Source organism: Polistes dominula, unplaced genomic scaffold (genome assembly GCF_049000335.1).
Source record: "Polistes dominula isolate Pdom_NZ unplaced genomic scaffold, Pdom_raw_medaka contig_77, whole genome shotgun sequence".
NCBI classification, from domain to species: Eukaryota; Metazoa; Arthropoda; class Insecta; order Hymenoptera; family Vespidae; genus Polistes; species Polistes dominula.
Genome location: NW_028301152.1, coordinates 9,185,774 through 9,211,251, shown reverse-complemented (window position 1 = coordinate 9,211,251; position 25,478 = coordinate 9,185,774). Strand labels below are relative to the sequence as shown.

The 25,478-nt window shown below is 33.7% G+C and overlaps 1 protein-coding gene across 1 annotated transcript in view; it reads right to left on the bottom strand.

Annotated features, from left to right (window-relative positions):
* LOC107065938 (uncharacterized) overlaps positions 1–13,109 on the bottom strand; it is a 275,793-nt gene extending 262,684 nt beyond the window's left edge. Inside the window, 2 exon segments of the mRNA XM_089178425.1 lie at positions 10,737–11,044; positions 12,824–13,109. The gene's annotated coding sequence lies outside the window, so the exon portion shown is untranslated.
* Positions 13,110–25,478: the final 12,369 nt, after the last annotated feature.

Genomic DNA, 25,478 nt, shown 5'->3' with positions numbered 1-25,478 from the left:
AATAATAGTGATAAATCTTAACCCTTTCCATTTCAATCCCTTATATATACATCTATATATATAAACAGAATATTTTCTTGTAATAATTTATAAAATTAAAAGAAACATTTTGCATGTAAAGTAACGTCATTTATAAAACTGTAATCTATTAACAATAATAATGAAATGAACAAATAAAGTTGAATAAACAAGAAAAGTGATAAATCTTAATTCGGATGTCACACATGCATGAACGGGCTTTTCGTAGGGTGAAACCATAGCAGCAGCAGCAGCAGCAGCAGCAGCAACAGCAGCATTGGATATCGGTTGAAACTTTCGCATTTAACTTTTCCGTCCTGCTGGGGAAACGACCAACAAAGCTCATCACTGGAAAGTTTTCCGAGACAAGGACGACTAAACCCTAAGCGAGAGCGAGATGTAGCGTGGCGCGCGCCACCAGGACCTAAATATATATATATATATATATATATACCTATGTAGTACCTGTATATATATATATACGAATACGTCTACAAAGAAGATGACGACGAAGACGACGACGACGACGAATAAACCCTCGATATACTGGGTGTCCTTTTATATTTTTTCTAATTTATAACAAAATAGAAGAATTTATAGATAGATAGATTTTGTTATAAAATAGATAAATTTTCTAGATAGATTTCGTTATAAAATAGATAAATTTTCTAGATAGATTTTGTTATAGAATAATTTTGCAATCAACCATTTTAAATTATAATTATGCTATTATATGAATTTTGTTTATTATTCAATATTAAAAAGTAAAACGTTCAATATAATTGCAATAAATAACAATATAATAATAATGTAAATTAAAAAAATTTAAATATTATATTTAAATTAATAAGAAATAAAAAATAAAATTTATATAATATATATATTATATAAAATTATGATAAGATAATTATTATATAATAAAAAATTAAAAAATAAAAATTATTATCTAATAATCAATTAAAAAAAATATTATATATTAATTATTTAAAAATTATAATAAATTATAATAATTATATAAAATTATAATAAGTTATTTTTATAAAACAAATAAAAATTAAACGAAAAGTATATTCTCTGCACCAATAAAAAATAATAAATAATATTAATTATTTATTATATTATATTATTTATTAAAAACGATGTTACATCGGAAAAGTGTCTCTGTATGCATATGCGTATCTAAATATGTATGTATATGAGAAAAAAATAGAGGAAGGTAAAAAAGGAAGGGGAAAGGGTAGGGAAATGGTAGGGAAAAGGTAAAGTAACGCGCCCCAACATCCGCGAACATCCTCGAGGTAACTCACCTCAACTCGGAACAGTCGCAAAAGTTTCTCTACCCTCTCTCTCTCTCTCTCTCTCTCTCTCTCTCTCTCTCTCTCTCTCTCTCTCTCTCATGTTTACGCACGCGCCAAATCGTACAACACATACGTCTCGACACGTGCATATTGTTCTACGCGCATGTCCATTCCCACTACGCTAGTGTATTATATATATATGTGTACGTATATATATGTGTGTTACTGTTTATATCTTTGTGTTCAACATCAACCTGACGAGAGATTACGACCGTGACCTTACCGACAGATTCGTGGACCGAGTAAATTCCATGAAGAATTTCAAATGAAACGTTCTGACAATAAAAAAAACATTGAAGAAATAAATGAAAAATTTATTAAAAAGAGAAAATTTATACGAATAATGTATAAATTAATGAAATTAATTAAATGGCAATTAATTCACAAAAAGTACTCAGACTTGTCGTCATAGTAGTGCATGGCAATTGGTTTTTAATCAGACAGACAGCTAACTCATTCTAAATGCATATAACATTTTCATGAGATCAAATCGAAACGAATCATTTCGATTACGGTCTTCTTCCTTTCTACTATAAAATACGATTCAAAGATTCATTTAGTGTTTCATTAAATTCATTATAAAAAAAAAAGTACTTTCCATTAACAACGTGAATTTTATTCTAAGAGAATGATAAACTTTCATTTGAACTTTCGTTCGAATAAAAAAGAAGAAAAAAGAAACATATTACAGATTTGAAAAGTTTGATACTTACTTTGAATGTTTTAAAAATTAAATGAAAAAGTTACTATTACACGTATTACATATTATTATGTATTTTTGACTTTTGTAAAATGATTACAAAACATTGAAAAGAATATCAACATACATACAGGGTGATTCACCAACTAAATATCCTAGTAGCACTAGTAATTACCCCAGTATACTACTAGTATCTTAGTAAACAAGACAAATCCAACGATGTGCAACATTAAATACAAAATCTGACAATGACCAATAAGAACTAATCGTAAAATATCTGTTCCATCCGTTGTCCAAACAACTAAAGGATAATGCAACCCTGACGCAACTCTGACGCGACCACGACACGACCACGATGTGAAGAGCTGTATTGTGGCTAGCCTTTCGCCAGTTTTCACCTTCGTTGAGCTTCCAAAATATTAATGTTGCATATCATTAGATTCATCTTGAATGCCGCTATCCGAAAATGAGTATTAAAATATAAGTAAGTAAAAAAATAAAGTTGACCAATAAATCTTGAAAATGATTCAATCTAGTAGAAACATATTAATGTCGTATTGTAGTCTTGAATTTTTCATGCAACTTTTTTCTTATTCATTTTTCTGATATTTTTATACTTTCGGAGTTATTTAGGTGGTGAATCACCCGGTATAATAGAATACTAAGAATTTACTTTAAGTAAAGAAAGAAGACCACTGGCAATCAAGCGAATCTATAACTCCGGGTTCTACCGTTAGATATAAAAGGTACTCATCATTATGATACAATAACAGGTTATTATGTAATACTTTTTTTGTATCCTATTTATGATATAAGTTCATCTTCAACGAGAGAACCGAAATAGAAATGGAACACGACCTACGAACGAATTGGAGAAATCGATTTGAGAACGTTGAACATTATGGTCCAGCAATGATGTCAAAAAAAGTATAAAAGAAAAAAGTAAAGGAAAAAAAAAACCTGATCTCATGTCGTTCTATTCTTTTGAAAGATATTAATCATGAAAATCATTTTTAACATTTTAATGGCCGCTCACACAATATGTGTGTCATAGCCGGAACAACTGTTATTAGCAGTTATTTATTTATAACTTTTTGTATATTTAAAATTATATAACATTAAATTTGTTACTTAAATGTTGTTGTTTTTTTATGTTAATTTAATAAAGTTTTTTTATGTTAATTTAATAAAGTTTTTTTAAATTAATTCTTCAAAAATATTACCGGACCCTAGCAACTTTTAACTGCGTAGACGTGCGGCCATTAAAGTGTTAACTTTGATATACTTTAGGAAAAAAGAATTTTCTGATAATTAACTTTAAAAGAAGAAATAAAGAAACTATTAATCCGTAGACTACACATATTTGTTCGTTGGATCAGTGATCAAATCTTTGCAACTTTTAAAGTCCCGGATGACTTGAAAGCAGAAAGACGAAAAAAAACGAAGATGGAGATAAAAGAGAAGAAGAAGAAGAAGAAGAAGAAGAAGAAGAAGAAGAAGGAGAACAGTACGTATTTCAGTCATCCGGGCAACTTTTGCAAGTTTAATGCCCGGGCGCTCGAGTAATTTAACACGACGAAATTAACTTTTCAGTTTTACCAAAGTTTCTTGGCAACTTAACCGCGCTTTTACCTTCTTCCAAGCCCAACCCTCCCCTTAGACTTGCTGCTTCCACAAACTCCTAGCACCCTCACCCTCTCACCCACTCACCCAACTCACCCTTCTCGTCTTTCACCTATACGAAGACTTCTGGAGCAACTTTTAAAACGTTCCGTCGTGGTAACAACTGCGCTGGTGCACCGTGCACAGCGCTACCGAACTATAATTCCACCCTTAAAACCCCGGAGTTTACGACGTAAACTTTTTCGCGAGCAGAGCAGAGCAGAGCAGTCGCGCGAAGGGGCTGAGGGGGAGGTGGGTGATGTCGATACTTCGATTCTGATGGAAAAAAAAAGAAAGAGGGGAACAAAAAAATATGATTTGTGCGTAAAAAGAAAAAACAACAATCAAATTACCGAAGGGGTGACTCGTATCTAATATTCTCACCCCCTACCAAACGAAAATTATGATTACACAAATTTACTCGACTTTACATTCGTGATATCGAATAAACTATTTCGTATCGTATATAAGCTTTCCAACCATAATTTATATAGATTTCCTAAGAGGTTTAGCTTATCCGCTTCTAAGAAATATGATAGCCTCGATATCGAAAAGTAATGCAGCGTAATGTTGAAGATATAACGACTTTACTTAAGTATGCAATCGATAGATTGATAAAACATGTCCCAATAACGGAAATGCATATGTACACATGTTACATATACATACTAGTATGCATCAGCCACGCATTGCTGTGACTTTGTTATAAAATGTTAATTTAATATAATTATAAACTATTTAGTAAATTATAACAGCACATAAAATAATAATACAGAAAAAAATATAAAAAGTAAGGTTAGTTATGTCATATGCAACTCTGAAAAAAACTTGAAATAAATGCATTGTAATACAACACCATCTATTGGAAACTTTCAGTACCTAAAGACCTAGATAGCCTCTAAATAATAAATGTATAATATATAAATAACAGCACACAGAATAATAGTACAATTAGAATAGAATACATAAAATAATAATGCACGAAAAAATATAAAAAGTAAGGTTAGTTATGTAATATGCAAATCTGAAAAAAAACGTGAAATAAATGAATTGTAATACAGCTCCATCTATTGAAAACTTTCAGTACCTAAAGACCTAGATTATCTCTAAATAATAAATCCTTAAATTAGCAATAAAAAAATACACAATAATCGCGATAAAAACTATCCTATGTACTAATTTGAAAAAAAGCCATAAAATAAACAAAATATCATTGGAAACTAACAATATAACACTGAATTTTTATATATAAAGATATATATTTTTATGCATTAACATATATAAATGCCTTTTCATAATATTTCAATTAATACAACGACGTTAATGTCATTAAATAAAAAAAGAGTTACGTTTGTTCATTAATTTATAAAAATTTATACTGTTTACTAACACAAACGATAAGTAAGCTCTTCCAATCCGTAGTTACGATTTATTCAATCGATATTCTATTAATCCTACGTTCCCATAGCGTGACCGTAAAGTGTGCAAATCGAAACGAATGCATCAAATCGAGATTACTTTTATCTTTCTGATATTTCTCTCTATCCGTTTCCTTTTGCCAACTATATTCTGCTATCCCCAACCCTCCCTCCTCCACCCTTCTCACTCTTTCAGTAGTACGATAAAAAGACAAGAAAAATCTCGGTCGATCGACTTTCAAGTTCCGATTCAATGACACGATAACTTGACAATATTTTTTCAACTAGTTTTACGTAGGTATTATAATACTACACCCCATACGATTTATTTTATTTTATTACCAATATATTCGTAAACTTTTATAATAATTCTTTGACTTGTTTTTCATTTCTTTTTCACCAATAGTCAACAAAACTACTACTACTATCATACTGATACAATAATTCAAGATATCTGATCCATTTACTCGTTTCAATGATGTCCAGTTTCTTCTGGTAAACAAAAAGATTCTAATGACCAAATAGAAAACAAACAAACAAACAAAAAATGTAATCGTTTTTGAAAATTTGCATTTTTCTGTAAATTGGTGTATTGGTGGCAGCACAAGTCGACTAGATAAAAAAAAATATTCACCGTTCCAGATTCGAATCCGCGCGTCTTCCAAAGATCGATTGGTATCCTAAAATCGTGTAACCGGAGCAAAAGTAAAAGAGAGGAAGAAGAACACACAGTTAGATATACCGATAAAAAACATAGACTAAAACGAAGATGGAGATAGGACGAAGAGGGAGGCAGCAAATCGAAAAACTTATGAAAAATTCTACTGAGCGAAAAAAGAAAATCGCTTCTTTATCAAACATTTCTCTTTTTCTTTTTCTTTTTCTCTTACAAGCACACACAAATACATACACTCACGCTGAATTCTACGTAAATATAGACGAGCATTTTAGATAGAAGGTACATATCGAATACACATGAGTTCACGAAGACATTTCCTAAGATAAGGGTGGTATCCTGTTTGTTTTCTAGTTTACACTGTGAAAAGAAAGTATCTCGATTTCTCGTGAATCAGGCGCGTTACTACACACACGTGCGAGAAAGGTTACGTTGTCAAACTTTCACAAGAGAGACAAACTTCGAAACGACGTTTAACGGATACACAAAAGTCAACTAGCTAAAGTTGAATTCCTAAAGAATTTGTGTGTCGATTGTACAATACCATTTCAACCTTGTTATTTTTACAAATTGACAGGATATCGATAAAATATATTTAACAAAACATCATTAGAATTCAGAATGTGTCTAATACTGAAACTTTGGTCGTCCAGGATCAAATTTTTGAACGGGTCAGCAACTTTAGGTATTTAGGATCGATCATAAACCAAGAACTTAAGAAAAGAATCAATTTAGACAATGTCAATAAATTACTCAGCTCTTGGTTGATGTCTAGGCACTTCAAAATCAGGATATACAGGACAATGGGGACAATAAGGAGGAAACGGGTGAATGGAGTAAACCCCATAACGTTGAAGTACACCGACTGTACAACAAACCGGACATCATTAACGTCGTAAAATCACGCCGATTAAGGTAGGCAGGTCATGTGGCGCGCATGGGGGTGGATCGAACGGTGCATAAAATACTGGTCAGTATACCAACGGAAAAAGACTACTGGGTAGACCGAGAAGTAGATGGGAAGACAATATTATTTCGGGATTTTAAAGAAATGGGCTACGAAAACCGCGAATGGACGTGGTCAAGCTCAGGGACGAGAACACTGGCGGGATTTGCGTATTTGCGGCAATGAACTTTCGAGTTCCTAATGCTGAATGTATTCGCTAATATCAAATGTCTGTATTTTTTGTAAAAAAAAAAAAAAATGATCTTTTCTATTTGATTCTCATCTGACTCGTAGGTAGCAAAATAATATACCAAAATCGCATTAACGTTTATTGAACGAAATAAATCTGCTTTTACAAATCCAATGTAAAATTTGCGAAACGATATTTCTACAAATTGAAGACATTTTCAAAGTTTCTATCTATTCTTTCGTATTATATCTAACACAAAGATCGGTAGTATTCTTCTCACGTAACCTAGAAAACGAGAAAATTATGTATATAAATATGAGAATAGTATACATGTGCACACAGATGAGAAAGACACATTTATACTTACACAAAACCATTAACGAAATATAACTATGTTAATTAAATCAACATTTTACTTATCTTCATTAAAATACAAGTGATTTATTAAACCGCATAAACGATAAATGAACGAACGAAATCTAAATTGTTTCAAATACACGAAAACTACGAGACTTCTTCCTTTTCCTCGACTTTAGATCAGAGTCCGTAACCAGTGGCATCAAAATTCGTAGCACGTTTTCATCGACTGCCCGATGAGAAAACGTTATCGCGTGATTCTATTGCTCGAAAATGATCAAATAATATAATTATATCTAATTAAATAATATAATGAAAAATAATTATCTCTCTTTGTTTTATAATTTCTATTTCGTTTCGATAAACATTAATTAATAAATGGTGAAACGTTAATTAACACATCTTGCGCAAACACTTAAATAAATTTTTTTATATAAAATTTAAAATATATTTTCTATTTATATATTATAAATATATGTTATAATATAATTTATAAAAAATTTATAATATTTTATTAATATATATATTATAAAAATTAAAATTAAAATTATTAAAATTAATAATATTAAATTTAAAATATAAATTTAATATATTTGATATATTTTTATAAAAAATAATACTTAAAGTAATAAAATTAAATTTTTATTACTAAAAATATATTTATATTTAAAAATATATTTATTATTAAAAATATATTTATTATTAAAAATATTTAAAAATAATATTAAAAATAATATTAATAAAAAACAACTTTTGTCGCTTCCTGCTTAAGATGTGTTAAATTACATATAAAAATGTATTATAATTGAATAGAAAAATAGCGTCCATCTACAGTTATAGACATAGGTATAATCAGGCAACTTACGCGACCTATCTACACACTTATCGTACTCATAAGAAGACTCATCTCGGTAAATCTGCCTGTAAAATGAATACGAGAGAAAGAGCATTTTCTCGTGATAAAGAGCAACGGGAAGAATCGTCGGTGTAAACTCGAGTTCTCACATACAAATGTATTCATACATTTTTCATCGTGTGTGTATATGTGTGTGCAGCGTTCTTATACACACGTCGTAACCGGGGGAGGAAATAACGTCGGTACAATAGGAATTACATATATAGAAACGTGAGGGTTAAAAACCAACCCTATTGAATTAGACAAGAAAGACACGGGGCCCGTGTGTCACGGAAACACAGCTTTGTAGTTTTTTTGTTTTTTTTTTTTTAACATTTGAAGCTTCTGAATAAAGACAAGGTTTAGGATGCACTTAACAAGCTTCTTTTTCTACGTAGCGCTTGGGATTTTATTATGGATACACGTTACGTCTAGCGACATATTTTTTATTTTTATTTTTTTATTTTTTTACAAGCCTCTGCGCAGTAATGAAAGAAGAAGCAGGGATAGAAAAGAAAAGAAAAGAACAAGGAAAGAAAAGAAATAAATAAAGGTAAAAGTAAAAGGAGTACGAGAGAAAGGGAGAAAGCACGCGCGCGCTCAAACAAACTAAAAAAAAAGCCTTCTGAAAGAAAAGCACAAAAGTGCGCGTTATACGGCCGAGGTTGACGCACGTTTTCCTGCAACCCTTTTTTCCTTTTTGTTTTTCTCTCTTTCTCTCGGCACGTTGGATTTTCGCGCGGTAACGACAGAAGGTGTGCGCGAGTGCGAGTGCGGCAGCTGAAGCCTTCGAGCAGGAGAAGATTAACTTCTCATCTAACGAGTTCTTATGAGATGCAACGAGAAAACAATGAGTCCACGATTTGGACTTTGTCGTTGATTTCAGCGAGGACTAAGAGGACAACAACAACTCTCTTTCTTTCTCTGACGAAGATGACGACGTCAACGGGGGTAAGAGACGCACGCGCGTGGAATTGAGGTTGAAAGGCCTTGGACCACGCTTCGAAGAATTCCAAAAGCCTCTTTGCTAACAGCCACTTGGCAGAATTCGAAGCACAATGCCGGCAACGCAGAATTACAACGCGCAACCAGGACGATGACGGCCTAATTAGGCTTTCTCTCTCTTACTCTCTCTCCTACTCTCATTTACGCTCACACTCCCGTTTGCTACGCGCACCGACTCGAATTTCCAAGTACTGTTAAACGAAGGATACAATAATAATACATTCGAAATTTTCAACTATTGCGAGACGATCTAGACAGATACACACACACACACATACATCTCTGCGATATTTCTACGTAATGCGTACGAATTCGAACGACTGGAATATAACTCGAAACTGAAACAACTTTCAAACGAGAAACTCTCGCCTATTCCTTCCAGGCTCCCTCGCGAGACTTTACGCGAAACTTTCAGGTCTCTGCTGTTTGGATAACATTGATACTTTTCTTATTTTGTAAGTTATTAAAACAATAAACGAGCAAAATTCTATCCAATTAAGAATATTCACAAAGAATAGCTTTTTAGTTTACCAGGCTTCTTTTTTTTTTTAAACAATACCTTGATGCAGCATTGTTAACCAAAACCGATTATCCTGACAGTAATGCATAAACGATGAATTAAAATATTCTGAATTAAAATATTCTGAATGAAAAACTTTTAACTGGTAAATATTTTTCACGTCATCATCGTCATCATAAACATCCTAAAGATTATTACTTGATGATTGTTTTTTGATTATCCTCGTTTGACTAGATAAGCAGAAAACTTTTGGTCGCCGCACGAAAGTTTCGAACATACAAGGAATGAACCAGTGTATTGGTAAGTTGCTTAATGGAAGGAGTTCGCGCACAGAGGATTAATCTCGCATTGAGCCTGCGCGCTGAGGAATCCCGATAATCAAAAGCGTTGATACTCTCTCTCACAACAAGCAAAGTTATATAGCCTATCCGCTAGGCGATCAGCTGACCCGCATCGCTCTGACATAAGATGCACTCTCTCTCTCTTTCTCTCTTTCTTTTTCTCTCTCTTTCTCTCTTTCTTTTTCTCTCTCTTTCTCTCTCGCACGAGCATTGATTTAATTAGAAATAAATTACAATCAGTAAATGATTTTTAAATATGTATTAAGAATATTCCTTTTATAGGACAGATTATTGATAATATATTTCTATTCAATCGTTTATCTAATTTATCAAAGTGATAACATTGCATAAAAGTGCATTTGAAGGAATGAATAAAAAGTATGACGAATGTTTGTAAAAGAAAACTTTAAAAACAACGCATCATCGTAATTACATCAATCGTATTTACACGGTAATATCCGGCACCAATGATTGTAGGACGAGGGTTAAACTCCAGGTGTATTTCCCCCACGCTACATCGCATTTTCGCTCATAACGAGAAAAACTAATCCTATGAGCTTTCAGTGATAAGAATAAAATGAAGAAGAATAGATAAAAAAAAATAAAAGAAAAAAAAACTAAAAAAGATTAAACACTTTGTTCATTCATACCTCGATAATGTTGTTAAACAAGCTCTTAAAAAGTGAGCCGACGAGGTACGCGTTTTAAAATCGTTTATCACATAAGCTCGCGTTTCTTATCGTTCGTATTAAGATCGATACGATCGTTAGTCATATCACGAGTATGATTTTTCGCGCGGCGTGTTGCTGCTAACACACTCCTCATCCCAATGTTGTGCGTGTGACTGTGGGTGACTACACACGACGACAACGAAGCAACGACAACGACACACGTTTACATAGGCGGCACGCGTGCCGGTGTTACCGACGGAGTAAACTCGTTAGTAGGTTAGAATCCGCTGAAAAGAGAACCCCCCGTGAGTATGAGTACACGGAGGACTAGCAGCAAAACGTTCCTTCCTTCTACCCTCCTTCGAGCGTACTCCCTCTACGCCCGTAGCATCTCCCGCAGTTTCCAGGATCTCGCGAAAACTTTGCTAGAAAGCGGCAGGCGGCACGAGTCCGTGTAGCAAGCCGGTGGGTGGTAGTGGTGGTAGGGATGACAGAGAGATACTTATATACCCTATCTCGACTTTCCACAGGGTGAGAGAGAGAAAGAAACAAATTGGAGGGGATGGAAGGGTTTACCCCCACCACTTTCTCTTTTGTCCCGCGTCTCTCTGTGTGTACCTACGCGTACAAACGCGGTAAATAAAAAAGTTTCAAGTCCGCCGAAGGACTTTGGCGACGTGCAACGCGCAGGAACCAACATGGTGGCGGACTTCGCAAAACTTTCTAGGGGGTTGCGTACGGATTCGGATCGTTCTTGGATATTTATGTGCGCCAACACACCTATATATACACGTGCATTTGATAAAAGCAAAAGTTACAGAGAATATGCTGTTGCTCTTCCGGAGAAAATCAAATAAATTCTTCGACGTACCATCCTTATGTTACGTACATGTTACACACGTTAAAAAAGTTATATGTTTCGCACAAGTCCTATTTATTCTAGGCGCGGGATATGAACTATGTAAAAAGGATAAGTACTAAAAGCTACGAAACGCGAATTTTATTTTTCAACCATTGAAATTAGTTTATCGATTGAACGAACAAAAATAATTGATATCTGAGTGAAAAAAAAAACAAAAAAGAAAGTTTATATGCTACCTTCCATTTGTTTGAAACTTTTCAACAATGTAGATACATCATTCGCGATATAAGCTAACCCGGTGATTTTTCGATTAACCTGTAAATCGCGATAAAACCAGTTAAATTTATATTCGGTACGGGGTATTATAAAACCCATCTTCGAGATATGATCTTTCGATCGCGTGGGAGAAAGAAGGCAAGCATGAAATACCAAGTAGTAGTGGTAACAGTAGTAAGAGTAGTAGTAGTAGGAGTAGCAGCAGTAGTAGCAGTAGTAGTACTGTAGTAGAAGTGGCGCGGTCACGGGTGACACGTGGTCACCGGTAAAAAAAAATCGTCGATGTATCTACGACGTGGATCGAAAAATGGGGGGTAAACAAAAAAGAGTAAAAGTAAATAAATAGCTCGATATAGGGCGCGTTGATCGATCTGAATAAACTAACTAATCGTATGCGCACAGTGTATGCGATTAGTTTCTTTCTCATCTCTCTAAGATCTTCGATTTAGTCGCGGAGGTAGCGGTACCTGGTCGCCTGCCGCCTGCTCTCGTGGGAGTCAGCTAAGGGAAATCAATATCTCACTAGGGGTAGAGAGAACACGAGAAAGAGAGAGAGGAGAATTGGCGAGAGAGTAGGAGAGGAGCCGCTCGAAAGTAGAGGTAGAGGTGGAGGTGGAGGTGGCAGAGGAGAGTCACAGACCTCGCGTTCGACGGGCAGCATCGCGCGCGGTCACCGCGTAGTGCCACGCGTGAACTTGTGCATCGCGGTGGTGACACGCGTCAACTCGTGCGCGAACCATTTTCACCTATCTCCTCATCCTCATCCTCATCCTCATCCTCATCCTCATCCTCCTCCTTCTCATTCTCGATCTCGAGCCATGCTCGCTGATTTTCTTTTCCTTTCTCTCCCCTAACCATGTCACACTATCTATCAATCTTCTTCTCTCTCTTTCTTTCTTTCTTTTACTCGTTTGATGGTCGTCATTACCGGCCGTCGTGCGCTCGGTCGGTCACAAAACCTCTACTACTACTACTACCACTTCTATAACCACCACCAATAACCCCCGGCATCTACAGCGCATCCACTACTACGGACCACCACCAACACCACCACCATCACTACTACTACCACCACCACCACCAAGTACTACTACTAATACTCTGAAAGTCGCGTGTAGAGAAGCGTCCCGCGTGGCGAAACCCGCACGCTACTCCACGCTAAGCCCACGTGTACGTTGCAAACCGTAGAAAACCCGATCGTTCCATTCCTGTCGGCCGCTTAGCGGGAACTGGAGACGAAAACCTTGCCTCCGCCGCACCGCGTTCCTCTATCACCGTCTCTCTCTCTCTTTCTCTCTTTCTCTCGTCGCTACCGCGCTCTCCCGACTCGATCCAAACTCTCGTTTCATCCCTCTTACTCTCTCTCTCTCTCTCTCTCTCCTTCCTTCGGCTCCACGCGCTCGCTCCTCGACGAAACTTTCCCGGCGTCGAGACCACCACCACTACCCCATCACCACTACTAACACACGAATATACGAGCAACGAAGGTGGTGGCAGCAGAGAAACGACGACGCCGACAACGACGCACACCGTCGTCTCAGTCTACTCCTTCCACCCCCACTTCAACCCTCTTCTAGCCAAATCTATCCCTCCTTTCATTCCGATTCTCCACCCGCCACGGCTAACGTGCCTCCTTCCCTTTCCTTTCTTCCTATATCCTTCCTTCCTTCCTTTCTCTCTCTCTCTCTCTCTCTCTCTCATACTTCTTTACTTCTCCTTCAACTTTTATCCAACTTTTTCCCACCTTCCGAACTCTCTCAACTACCACCCTCCTACGACCATCTTCACGAACAACGACGACGACAGCACTGCCGCTTCTCTATCTTCTTCTTCTTCTACTTCTTCTTCTTCTACTACTACTGCTACTACTATTACTTCTTCTTCTTCCACCCTCTCTTCCTACTCCACTCTCTTTCTCTTTCTCTCATACCAAGTCGCGTCTTACCCTGGGGATGCGCGTTATGTATTAAAGTGCGCATCTCGCCTCCGTAGTGTGATCCGCTCGCTCGGAAGAAAGTTTGCCGAAGGTAGTTTCGTTGTTATCGCCTGTTCCTACTCGACAATTGGGTTGAGAGAAAGAAATATCATTTTTTTTTCTTTTTCTTTTTCTTTTTCTTTTTCTTTTTCTTTTTCTTTTTCTTTTTCTTTTTCTTCAATACCTTTCCAATTTATTCCCGACAATTTCACGGAACACTCCTTATGTCTGGATTTATTTCATATTAAAACTATATCAAAGAATTGATTCAAATAAATTATCTTCTACATGATTTTTTTTTGTCAAATCAAATTAGCGTCTATCGGAAAGATAAAAAGTGAAGGAGAGAGAGAGAGGGAGAAATTTTAGTTGGAAATTTTGGGCACGCGCCTCCCTCTCTTTCAATGAACTCGCGCGAGACCTTGATTTTGGTTTACGGAAGTAGGTCACAGCGTTCGGGTGTAAATCCAACGTTTGTTCGCGTTGTGCCGAATAATACGAGCAAACCCTCTTCTAGTAGTAGACCAACCAATTCGAATTAAAATCGATGCATTTAACAAACCGTCCTAGAATATAGTATCTCTTTATATCATAAATCTATCTAAGGATTTTGTGCGCTATTATTTCAATGCTTTTCATTTATGACTGCAACGGCATGCTTTTGCAGTGCCGTTGCAGTCATAAAAGTAAACACTTTCGTCGAGCCGAAGCGTTCAAGATTTATGACCGTAACGCTAATAAAACTTACAAGCGTTGGATAGGAATAGGGATAGGGATAGGATATATAATATGTACGACTAGAACATTTTACCCTCGTTCAGTTGTGAACGAATGAAGTTTCGTGTTAGCGAAATAACCTTTCCAAATCGGTATGCAATCTTATGTAACGTTTAGAAACTACTTCGGCGGCTTATTGATTTAACAATTCTCGCACCTTGAGAGAGAGAGACTCTCGCTTTGTTTTCTACGTTAGAATTATAACGTCTCTCTACCAGTAATAGAATAGGAAAATTGATTTCGTCGTGAAACGATGACAACATTGATCATAAAGCTCTACCATATCGAGTTATTCCATTAACAAAAATTGTTAGAGTTTCTCAAAGAACTTTGCAATCTATGAAACTTGCAAGAAATTATTGGAAATTGGTAATTTAACTAAAAATTTCATAGAACTCGACTCGTTAGGAATATTTTACTTTAAATGGGTCTCTTGTTGCTTAGTCTTCAACAACAACAACAAATCCTTTTTCTAAAAGTTTCTATAATACTAAAGAAGGATATAAGGATATCAAAAAGAATAAAAAAAAATCGTACAAGGTAAGGAATAGTATAAAGCTTACGGAAATGATTAATAACAATAAGAACGTGATGGTGGGATAGTACGGCAAATCTTGTAAGCCCCGAGCAGTCCGTTTCTCTACGGCATCTCGATCGGAGAACAGCACGTCTATTGTGGTGCATACTTTAAGCAGTGGCACGCTCCGGAAAGGGTGGATAGAGACAGAAAGAGAGAGAGGATAGCGGGGGATGATGTTGGTAGTTGTTGGTGGTGGTAAAAGAGAGAGCTTGATGCGCGCGACCGGACGTCGTGACGCTTGCGTCAATCTGCGATTCATTGCCCTGGCAACGGCCGACGCGTTGACTGCCATTTCTCTTTATCACTCTACTATAAAGCTCTTTTCTTGCTTACAATCGGCGAACTACTGGAGTCAACGATTTCTAGTTTATCCCTTTCGGCGGGCTACTTCATTCCAAGACGTCTCACAACCCTCTTTCCATTTCTTTTTTTATCATTCTCCTATTTGTTTTATTACAATCAAACTATTACCCAATGTGTCAACGGGATAAACATCAAAGTAACAAGTGGATTTTGTCATTTCCTGTGTTTATCTTTTTTTTATACATCGATACTCTTGTTTTTTTTTTACTCTCCCTCTTTGATCTTTTTTTTCTCTTACTCTGATTCTTTGACTTATCTCCACCACGCGAATTTTCCAACCCTCTGTTTGTCTCCTCTTTCATCCAATTTACCGACTCCTAACTTTATTTCTCAATCGGCGAAACGATCGGGAATCATGTCGATTTACGAGACGATTTTTCCTTCCCCTTTAACTCCTCGTCCCCTCATTCAAACCCCCATCACTGTTTCCGTTCGAGCCCAACGTCTTAAGTATAAGATTACGATATTCGAAGGAAGCAGGAACGTTGTCGTCGTCGTTGTCGTCGTCGTCCCGTTTCTTTACGAAACGAAAGCGGAAAATGATTTATGAGATACGATCCCGTCGGTCGAAATATCATCCAATAATTTCGTTCCTACCACTTGTTATCCCTCTTTCTACTTTCTATGTCGACGCTAAACGGTGCATAACCGAAAGGGGTTAGAGAAGAACTTTCCCGCTCGTAGATTCTCTTTTCTCCTCTTCTCGACAGAGGGGGGGGGGTCCATCATATTTCATTTGAGTCGAATAAAAAAAGAAATGGAGTATCGTTTTTAAGAGTCAAGCTAGAGCTAACTCAAACAAATTTACCAAGTTCTTTTATTGAAAACGTATGATTAACAAATTTCCAATTTCACAATATAAAAAACTTTTCAATGTTATCTAAAACGAAAAACTTTATTAACTTAACCTAACCTTATTAATGTAATCGGATGATATTAGGTCGTCCGAAAAGTTACTTCTTCTTTTTTTTTCTTTAAATAATTTTACAAGCAAAACATTTGTTATGTTGAATAATATACAGTAAAGAAAAAGGTAATATAGAGTAGAATCGATATTGTTTAGTAAAATAACATAAAAAATATTACGTCTACAATATTGTGCAACTTATCACCAAAACAAAAAGGAAGAAATTTTCGAGACAACCTAATACAATAAAACCCAGATCTATTATCAAAATTATTATCGAAATTCGAGCGTATGAGTTAAATTAAGACGTAATATAATAAAAATCACGTACTCTTGCTGATTCTCATAGAAAATCCTATTGTTGTCTCTTTTACCTTATCCTTTTTCCTAACCCTCCCCTTGCACCCTTTTAGTTCGTCGAATTAAACGACGCGTTACGTTAGCGAAACGAAAGTAAGATGGAGACAACCACCCCCCACCCTCCTTTTAGATAAAGTTTTCTCGATGTCATAATAACTTCGAGCTCTCTAAATGGTACGTATATCCGTAATAAATTGTTCTTGCAAAGTTCCTGGAAGGCGAGCTATATAAATAGTCTCGTGGATTCTCTTCGTTCGTCGTAGCTCCCCTTCTGACTGAGAAGATAGTCCTTCCCCTACCAGGATCACTTCCACCACCACCACCACTTCCACTACCACTACCATCCCCATCACCAATACGATGAAGCAAGGATCGGGAGAAAACGTCTCGTAAGTTTCGCTCACATGCCGGAGGAGCAGCTAGCTACCCTTACGAAAACGGCAGCCACTCTTACGTACGTTTCTATACTACTCTTAAAAGATGCTTTTCATTGCACTCCCACATCGGGAACGATTCGATCGATGCGACTGTCTCGTTCTCGCGCGAGTTAGCAAGGATTCTCTCTCTCTCAACCCGGCCGATAGGTATTCTTCTTCTTCTTCTTCGTTGAGAAGAAGAAGAAGAAGAAACCTCGAGTTCGCGTCCAGCCGAGAAGAACGCGTCTGGCATCCTTGTAGATACACAACGTAGTAGGTCCTGTTTCTATCCTTTTTTTACCAACCCTCTCTTACTACCTTACTTCGATTCTCGTCCTCCATCTATACTTACTCCTATTCCTACCCTCCACCCTCCACCACCACCTCCTCCTCATTCTTCTCTTCCTTCTGTGCACCCCCCAGACCATCCTTTCTTGGCCTTCCGTATCAAAGTTTCTCTACTCATCTCTCTCACTTCCCCTCACAAGCAAGGATGCGCTCTGTTCCTAAAGGATGTGCGTGCGCGCGCGCGTAAGTTCGCTCATGCTACCACCGGATATCGGTCCTTCTTGGCAGGCAGTTCTCACCATCACACGAAAACTTCGTCTTGCTTTCGGCGGGAGGGGGAGGAGGGGATTTTACTTCGCCGAAACTTTCAAAGACTATCTCTCCTCTCCGCCTTCGGTTCTCGTCTGTCTGTAAGCGCCGTTGTCGGTGGAACTCGACTCGTTTCGGTCTCCCCTAACTTTTCGACTCCTCCTCCTCCTCCTACTCTTTTTCTATCCTTTACCTAACCCTCTTATACTCTTTCTTTTTCTTTCCGTTCTTATTTATCATGTTTCTTTTTCTTTGTCTTTGATCAATCCGTTTGAAACCACCCCCAACCCCTTTTTACTCTTTATTATTCTTTCCTGTTACTTCATCCCCAAAGCATAACGATTAAAACGTTCATTCTATCTCTCTCTCTTTTTTTTTTCTTTCTCTCTTGTTGAATATTCGATATAATATATCATCCATCTTTTACCTTTGCACAAATACCAACAATTTGACTTTACTTGGATCGACTTAATCGACTTTTGCCCTAGTTAAATTCAAATGGAGACCACTGGTACAACATAGTTGTAATCAACGCGTATTACAAGAAGATACATGAGGGTAAAGATTATTGCAAGTTTAGTCAAAAATTTTACTTCACTTCTTACAGTTTCGAATAACTACTATGTATTTTATTACATATATATATTATATTATTATATATTTATTATACTATTATATATTTATAACTAGAAACTATTATACTAAGTGTTTAACTATTTATAATAATATAATATAATATTTAACTATTATAGTTAAACTATTATAGTATAATAGTTTATACTATATTATAATATATGTAATATAGTTTATATTATAAACTATAATAGAGTTTATAGTTATAAATATATAATATATTTAGAGGATTTCGAAGAACTACTATATATTTTTGAGGTTATGTAATTTTGTATTTTATAGTTACTGAAAATAACCTAATAAAAAAGGACGAAACATTCAACAGAATCAGAAACAAATACGTTCTGATTTTTTTTTAACCAATCCAAATTCCTTTCTATGATATAAAGTTTCTGTATATTTTATTTTGTGAAATACACACACACCAAAAAAAAACAACTGATTAATAATTTTTCTTCTCGTTATATTCGTACGAAAGAAAGAAAAAAAAGAAATCAAACTTAACTAAAATCGATTTTATTATAAAATATTTAGAAAATATCGTTGTTTTAAATACTTATAAAATTATAATATTTTAAGTAGCATGATATTTCTTCTCTCGCTAAAGAAATTTTCTATCGTCAAAGTTTTTGATTAATTGAAAAAAAAAAGAATGTATATCTTATACGAGGGAATAAGACCTCTTAGTAGTTATTAAAAGAATAGCATGTACTTTCTCGAATCCCTTAAGTTTGCGATAAAGTTGGCCGCCTATTCATTTCCGGTCGGAAAGTCTTTGTGCCTCCTACTCCTCCCTCCTCCTCTTTCACCCCATTCTCCCTCTTCTTCTCTTCCATCGACTTACCGAGAAAAGTTTCGCATGCCGTTCAAAGTTTCTCCCGCAATTACTCGAGCATCTAAACTCGACGAATGGTAATAAGACTTTCGCGTTATACGAAACGATTCGAATAACTCTCTCTCTCTCTCTCTCTCTCTCTCTCTCTCACTCTCTCAGTTTGCAAGGACTTATCCGCTAAATCTGCCGATGATACGAAGCTAAATTTCTTTCATTCTTTTCTTTTTATCGTAACTTTATTTTTGATCATCGTCCATTCGTCCGTATAAAAAAACAAACCTCTCCCAATGAATTTTGAAATCAATCGAAAAGTTAAATAAATAAAATGAAAACATTTTTTATATCCGACACAAATCCTTACCCAATTTACACGAATCAATTACAAATTTGATAATAACAATTTCAATGTATATCTCTTAACGATAATATTTCCAATTTCCAGTCAAAACAAATAAATTCGATCGATGAAACCCATATGACGTTGATGATCATCGAATTATTATTTAACGAGAAAGACCACTTATAAAGTGACTGAAATCATATAACATAAATTTATAAATGTTTTATTTTGAACTTTTATATGTATACATAAAAAAAAAGCATCTAATAAATTTTTATACTCATAATAAAATTATCTAATGTAATTTGGTATTAATATATTTATGCAAATAAGTATTATTATATTATTTATGTAGTTATTATTAGTATATTGTAAGTTATAGTTAATGTAGTTTATTTATATAATATTATTATATTGTATTTACATATTTATTATAAGCATTTTGTATAGTATAGTTATTATAGTTTATTTATAAAGTATTATTATATTATTAATATAATTATTATTAGCATATTTTACAATATCATAATTATCATAGTTTATTTGTACAGTATTATTATTTTTACATATTTATATAAATATTAAAATAAATCTTAAATTTTTTGATTAATTATTTATTGGGTCAATTGTTTTCGTAAACTATGGCGAATGAAATCATCGAATGAAAAACAAGGTAAAACGATAAAGAAGAGAAAGCATAAACACGTCGAAAACTAACGGATTCAATAAGGAAGGACGACAGCAGAGTCAGCTTTCGCGGATCGTACCGGAACCTGCGGAAGCAAAAGCAGCCGGTCCGTAACGCCGGTAAAGCTGTTCCAATGCCGATGCTAGAAACTATCGGCGACTACTCCACCAATGTCACATTTCCGAAGATTTATTTGTTCAAACGTCTCCTATTTTCTTTATCTCTTTTTCTAACTCTTTACTTTTTTGCTCAATTTATATCACACATCTTACAGAAAATCCACTGATCGTTTCGATTATACAAATTCAACGATTCTTTTCTACTTTACAATGTTTTCCTTTCGAAGAAAATGTTTAATATAAGAAATTATGTGACATTTAAATATTAACCCTTTGAACTCGAAGTTATTTTTTGCGTTTCACATATTATCAATAGTTGATATTTTGCAGATTAAATTGAATTCACTTCAGTTTTTTTTTCTTTTTATTTTTTATTTATTTATTATCTCTATGATGGAGCCTTCGAGTGCAAAGGGTTAAATTATTATGTAGATATATATTTTTATCTAATATTGAACAATACTTAATTTTATAAACTCTCTTTTTTTAAAAATATAAATTACATGACAACATTCTACAAATTATCATATATTAATATTCAATTTTATAAAAATTTAGATATTTCGTATTTATTGTAAAAAATATAATTAAAAAAATGTAATATAATACCTATTAAAAAAGAAAAAACATAAGAAAATTTGTAAAAAAAAATTTTTTAACTTTCGTTTGCCTATGAATTGAAAAAAATTTAATTTTCAATGATATACTTTGATATAAAAAGATTAAATATTAATATAATTTGTTTCTGTAAATAACAAAATTACCCTTTATATAAATTAAAAATATCGTATAACAATTTCTGTATCTAATAATAAAAGGAAAAAATAAATTGAGAAACATTTTGTACAATTAATTATTCGTCAGATTGAATTAATTGGACAGATGTTATTTTAAATTGGTTATTCTTGTGCAATTCTTTTTAGATGTTTACCAGAAAATACAATCGTTTGACCTATCTCCAAACTCAAGGCAAAGTTTACTGTAAACTGAGAAGCATCAATTTTCCACTCGCGATGCACACACATATATACACACATATCAAAAAACAATCTTATAAATGATTCAAGTCAAAGTCGTCAAACTCAATTAAAATCTAACGAAATAAAAAAGTTTTAATTGAAATTGTTCATTATAAAAATAAAAATCACTTACCAGAAAACTCTGCTTTTTGAAATAAACTTTTACTACTTTACTTCTTTTTTGTCCATAATGTAAATTATTTTAACAACCCAATAAAATGTTTTTTTTTTATTATACCAACACTGACAAAAAAATGTAGATATTTTAAACACAAATTGTTCGTACAATTAACACTGTGATAATACACATTGTATACAATTCTCATTATTTTTAGAGCAAGCACAAAACCATCGTTTTAATCATAACACACAAAAAATAATCATTTTTTATATTACACTGCAAATATAAATAAATTTACGAATTATATTTTTTAATTTGATATAACCGATTACTTTAAAAGAACCATTGATGACAAAAATATCACAAAAAACACACGTACACCTTCCATTATTTCTGATTAATAAAAATTTCAACGTAACTTATTATTTTTTATACGAAAAGTATCATTTCACTCAAATTTCTCACGTTCAAGTTTAATATTCTTACGAATATTTTTTTACTCGATCTATCGATTTCATATTTATACAAAATTCAGGAACATTCGTCGACATTAACATACGAAAAGTTTCTCATTTTCCACGCGTTTAGAAAGTCCATAAATCCAAAGGTAAGCGAAGAAAAGGTTTCTATTGCGCATTCAAAATGTGGAAGGGATGGCGCGAAGTAAACGGAGCTTGCACCACGTGTCCGTGACGATATTTACGAAGTAACGAACGAACGTCATGCCACGTTGGTGTTACAGTTACCTGCTGTATTGACCGCCTATAGCACAGAATTATCAAAGATTCACAAGGCGTACGTGTTGCGGACACGACTGGAGGAGGACAATGCATATATCACATATACCCCATACATATAATCATTTCTTTAACACATTACTGACAATAAAAAAAGTAATTATATTTAACAAGATTTTTTCTTTAACTAAAAAAAGAAAGCGTGAACTCGTAGTCGTTATGCTATTTTAGATGCTACGAAATAATGAATATTTATAAGTATATATATATATAGATATTTATATAATATTATTTATAATTTAATATTATATAAATATAAATATTTATAATATTTATATGTATATATAATTATAAATATAAATTATTTAAAACTATTAAAATAGTATTATACTTTAAAACGTAAGTCATATTTATGAAAGATAAAATAAAATATAAGGGATAAAATATAGGGATTAGTTAATTATATGCTGAAAATCCTACTATAAAAATTAATTAATATATAAAAATATTTTCTAATAAATCTAAGCTACCTATGACTCTACAAGTAACTTATAATGATTTTTAAAAATATTTAAAAAATTAAAAAAAAAAATCTTCGGACCACTCTTTTGATTAAGTTGACTGTTCTAATTAAAGGACTGAGCTTTGAACCACCTTTGGTTAATTGACCAATGAGTTTGTTTTTTTTTGTTCATTTATTTATAATATCAAAGTATCGATATATCAAAATTAATCGAGATTGGATAAACTATGCATAGACAGAATTACGTACGTGTGATTATTAATTTATTATTTATTAATTGAATTATTTATTTTATAGTAATCGAAACAGTATGAAATGTTTAAGCAAATTTATATGATTTAAAACAATCTGAAATATAATTAGTGTATTGGAATATTAAAAAATTGTTAAATAATCGAAAGAAATGTGTATTGTTGTTTAAAAACACCGAGTATACGATCAGAGTACCGTCTTCCTCGAGATTCACCTTCAGACTGACACGTTGTCCTCTATTACATGTAATTTTAAATATACTACATCCTTACTCTCCCCAACCTCATAACCACCCAAATTTACACCCACCCTCTCCGCCACACCTCCCCCAACCCTTTCTAACCCCTTTTCAACCCTTTCTCCCTGCACTCCTCGTTCATTTCCACCTTTTTAAAATCCTTTCCCCCTCTCTTTACCTAAATTTTCCTGTAACATAAGTTGAATGCATTAGTGCAATAAAATAATTGTTTATTATCCCTTATCCCTTCCTCAATGCGCAAAAAATAATTAAATCAGAACGTTTTAATAATTTATTATTTTAATAAGGATTGTTCATAGGTTTATAGAAGGACGATGTCTAGATCATATTATATTCCGAGCTTTTATACAACAATAGACACTTGCAACGATTAATTAACACTACCGCCCTCTTTCCAAAAAAAAATATTACTTAGCGCCCTTGGAAATTAATTTTTTTTAAATTCTAATACAAATTAATAGGAAATATATATTAAGGTTTTTATCTTTTTTGTAAAATATAATAAAGAAAGTTGTAAATTAGCCCCCTTGCACATATTCATCGCCACCCCCCCCCCCCAAATGCACCTGTGGCCTTCACTGCCTCCCTGAATCACTGCAGCACCCACCAAGAGGCGGTGGTTGCCGTATTAAGGTAGTATTTCCGTAGATGATGTATTTCATCTAATAAAAAATAAAAATATGTTTGGACCTCATGGACCCAAACGTAGATCCACCGGACAGCATAGTGTTGTTCCTATATGTACCTATGTACCTGCCTAATTAAAAAATTAAAGATTAAAACTTTCCGATTTTAGCCATTTTTATATCTTTGGACATTGAAGAGGAAGGGATAAGGGATAAGGAATAATAAACAATTATTTTATTGCACTAATGCATTCTGCTTATGTCAGAAAAATTTAGGTAAAGGGAGGGGGAAAGGATAAAAAGAAGTGGGCGAAGAGTGGGGATGGATGCAGGGAAGTAAAGGGTAAATGGTTGAGAAAAGATGACGGAAGTGTGGAAAAGAGATGATTCTAAGCTACGACGTGATTGGACAATTTTATATAACTTAAAAATATAATAAATTTTTTTATTATATTCTATTATATTCTAATTATTTTCTAACGTACATTCTCATATTATATATTAAACGATAGCTAAAAGCATGATTTTTATACGTGAGTGTTTTCAAAACGATAGATTAAGAAGTTCAAAAGATATCTGAGAAGAATTATTTTTCATAATTATGTATTCAAAAATCGTATTTCCTATTAACTTTGATATTTGTCACATATACACATATACAGGCATGTATACATAAGTGTAGGTAGCTCGTACACATACACTCATATATTTGATTTTCTTTATATGGCTAATGTAATGTTTTTTTTTACTTTTTTTTTAAGTTTCCGAATAAGAACACCTCTTTTGTTATAACGTTGAGAAGTACACTCGAAGTATAAATGTATATTAATATGCCTTCGTATTTAAGCAATGCTAGAGCTAACAATGAGATAAAAACAAACACCGTTGAAAGCTCGCTACTCTCAAGGATAAACAGTAACGTATCTCATTCCCCTATCCGTCCTTCAACACGTTAAGACCGGCAAGAGTAACTAGGCATTAAATTATTTAATAATTGTACTCTTTTAACGTTATACTGTTAATTTTAACACTTTAAAAAATTGTTCATAATATAAAAAATGGTATATTTTTTATGTTACTATTTATTGAGTTTATTGATACAATTATTGTTTTATTTAGACAACTTTAAAGATTTTTATATATAATTTTTATTAACATTACATACTTTTTATATAATTTTATACAACTAGTGAAATCTAGATAATTGATATTGCTTGAATTTGTTTATTAAAATATAAAGCATGCACTATCAAACAAATAATTGCATTCATTGGTACATTTCTTAAATATTTATTAATTTTTACTTTTAATTATATCAATTCTTATAGATGATTACATTTGTTTTTTTATAATTAACATTGAATATTTATGATAAAATGTCTTGTAATGTGTTCCTTGCTTTTACAAATGATTTACAGTAATCTTTAGTATGTTTCAGCTTTTGTGATTTTACTTT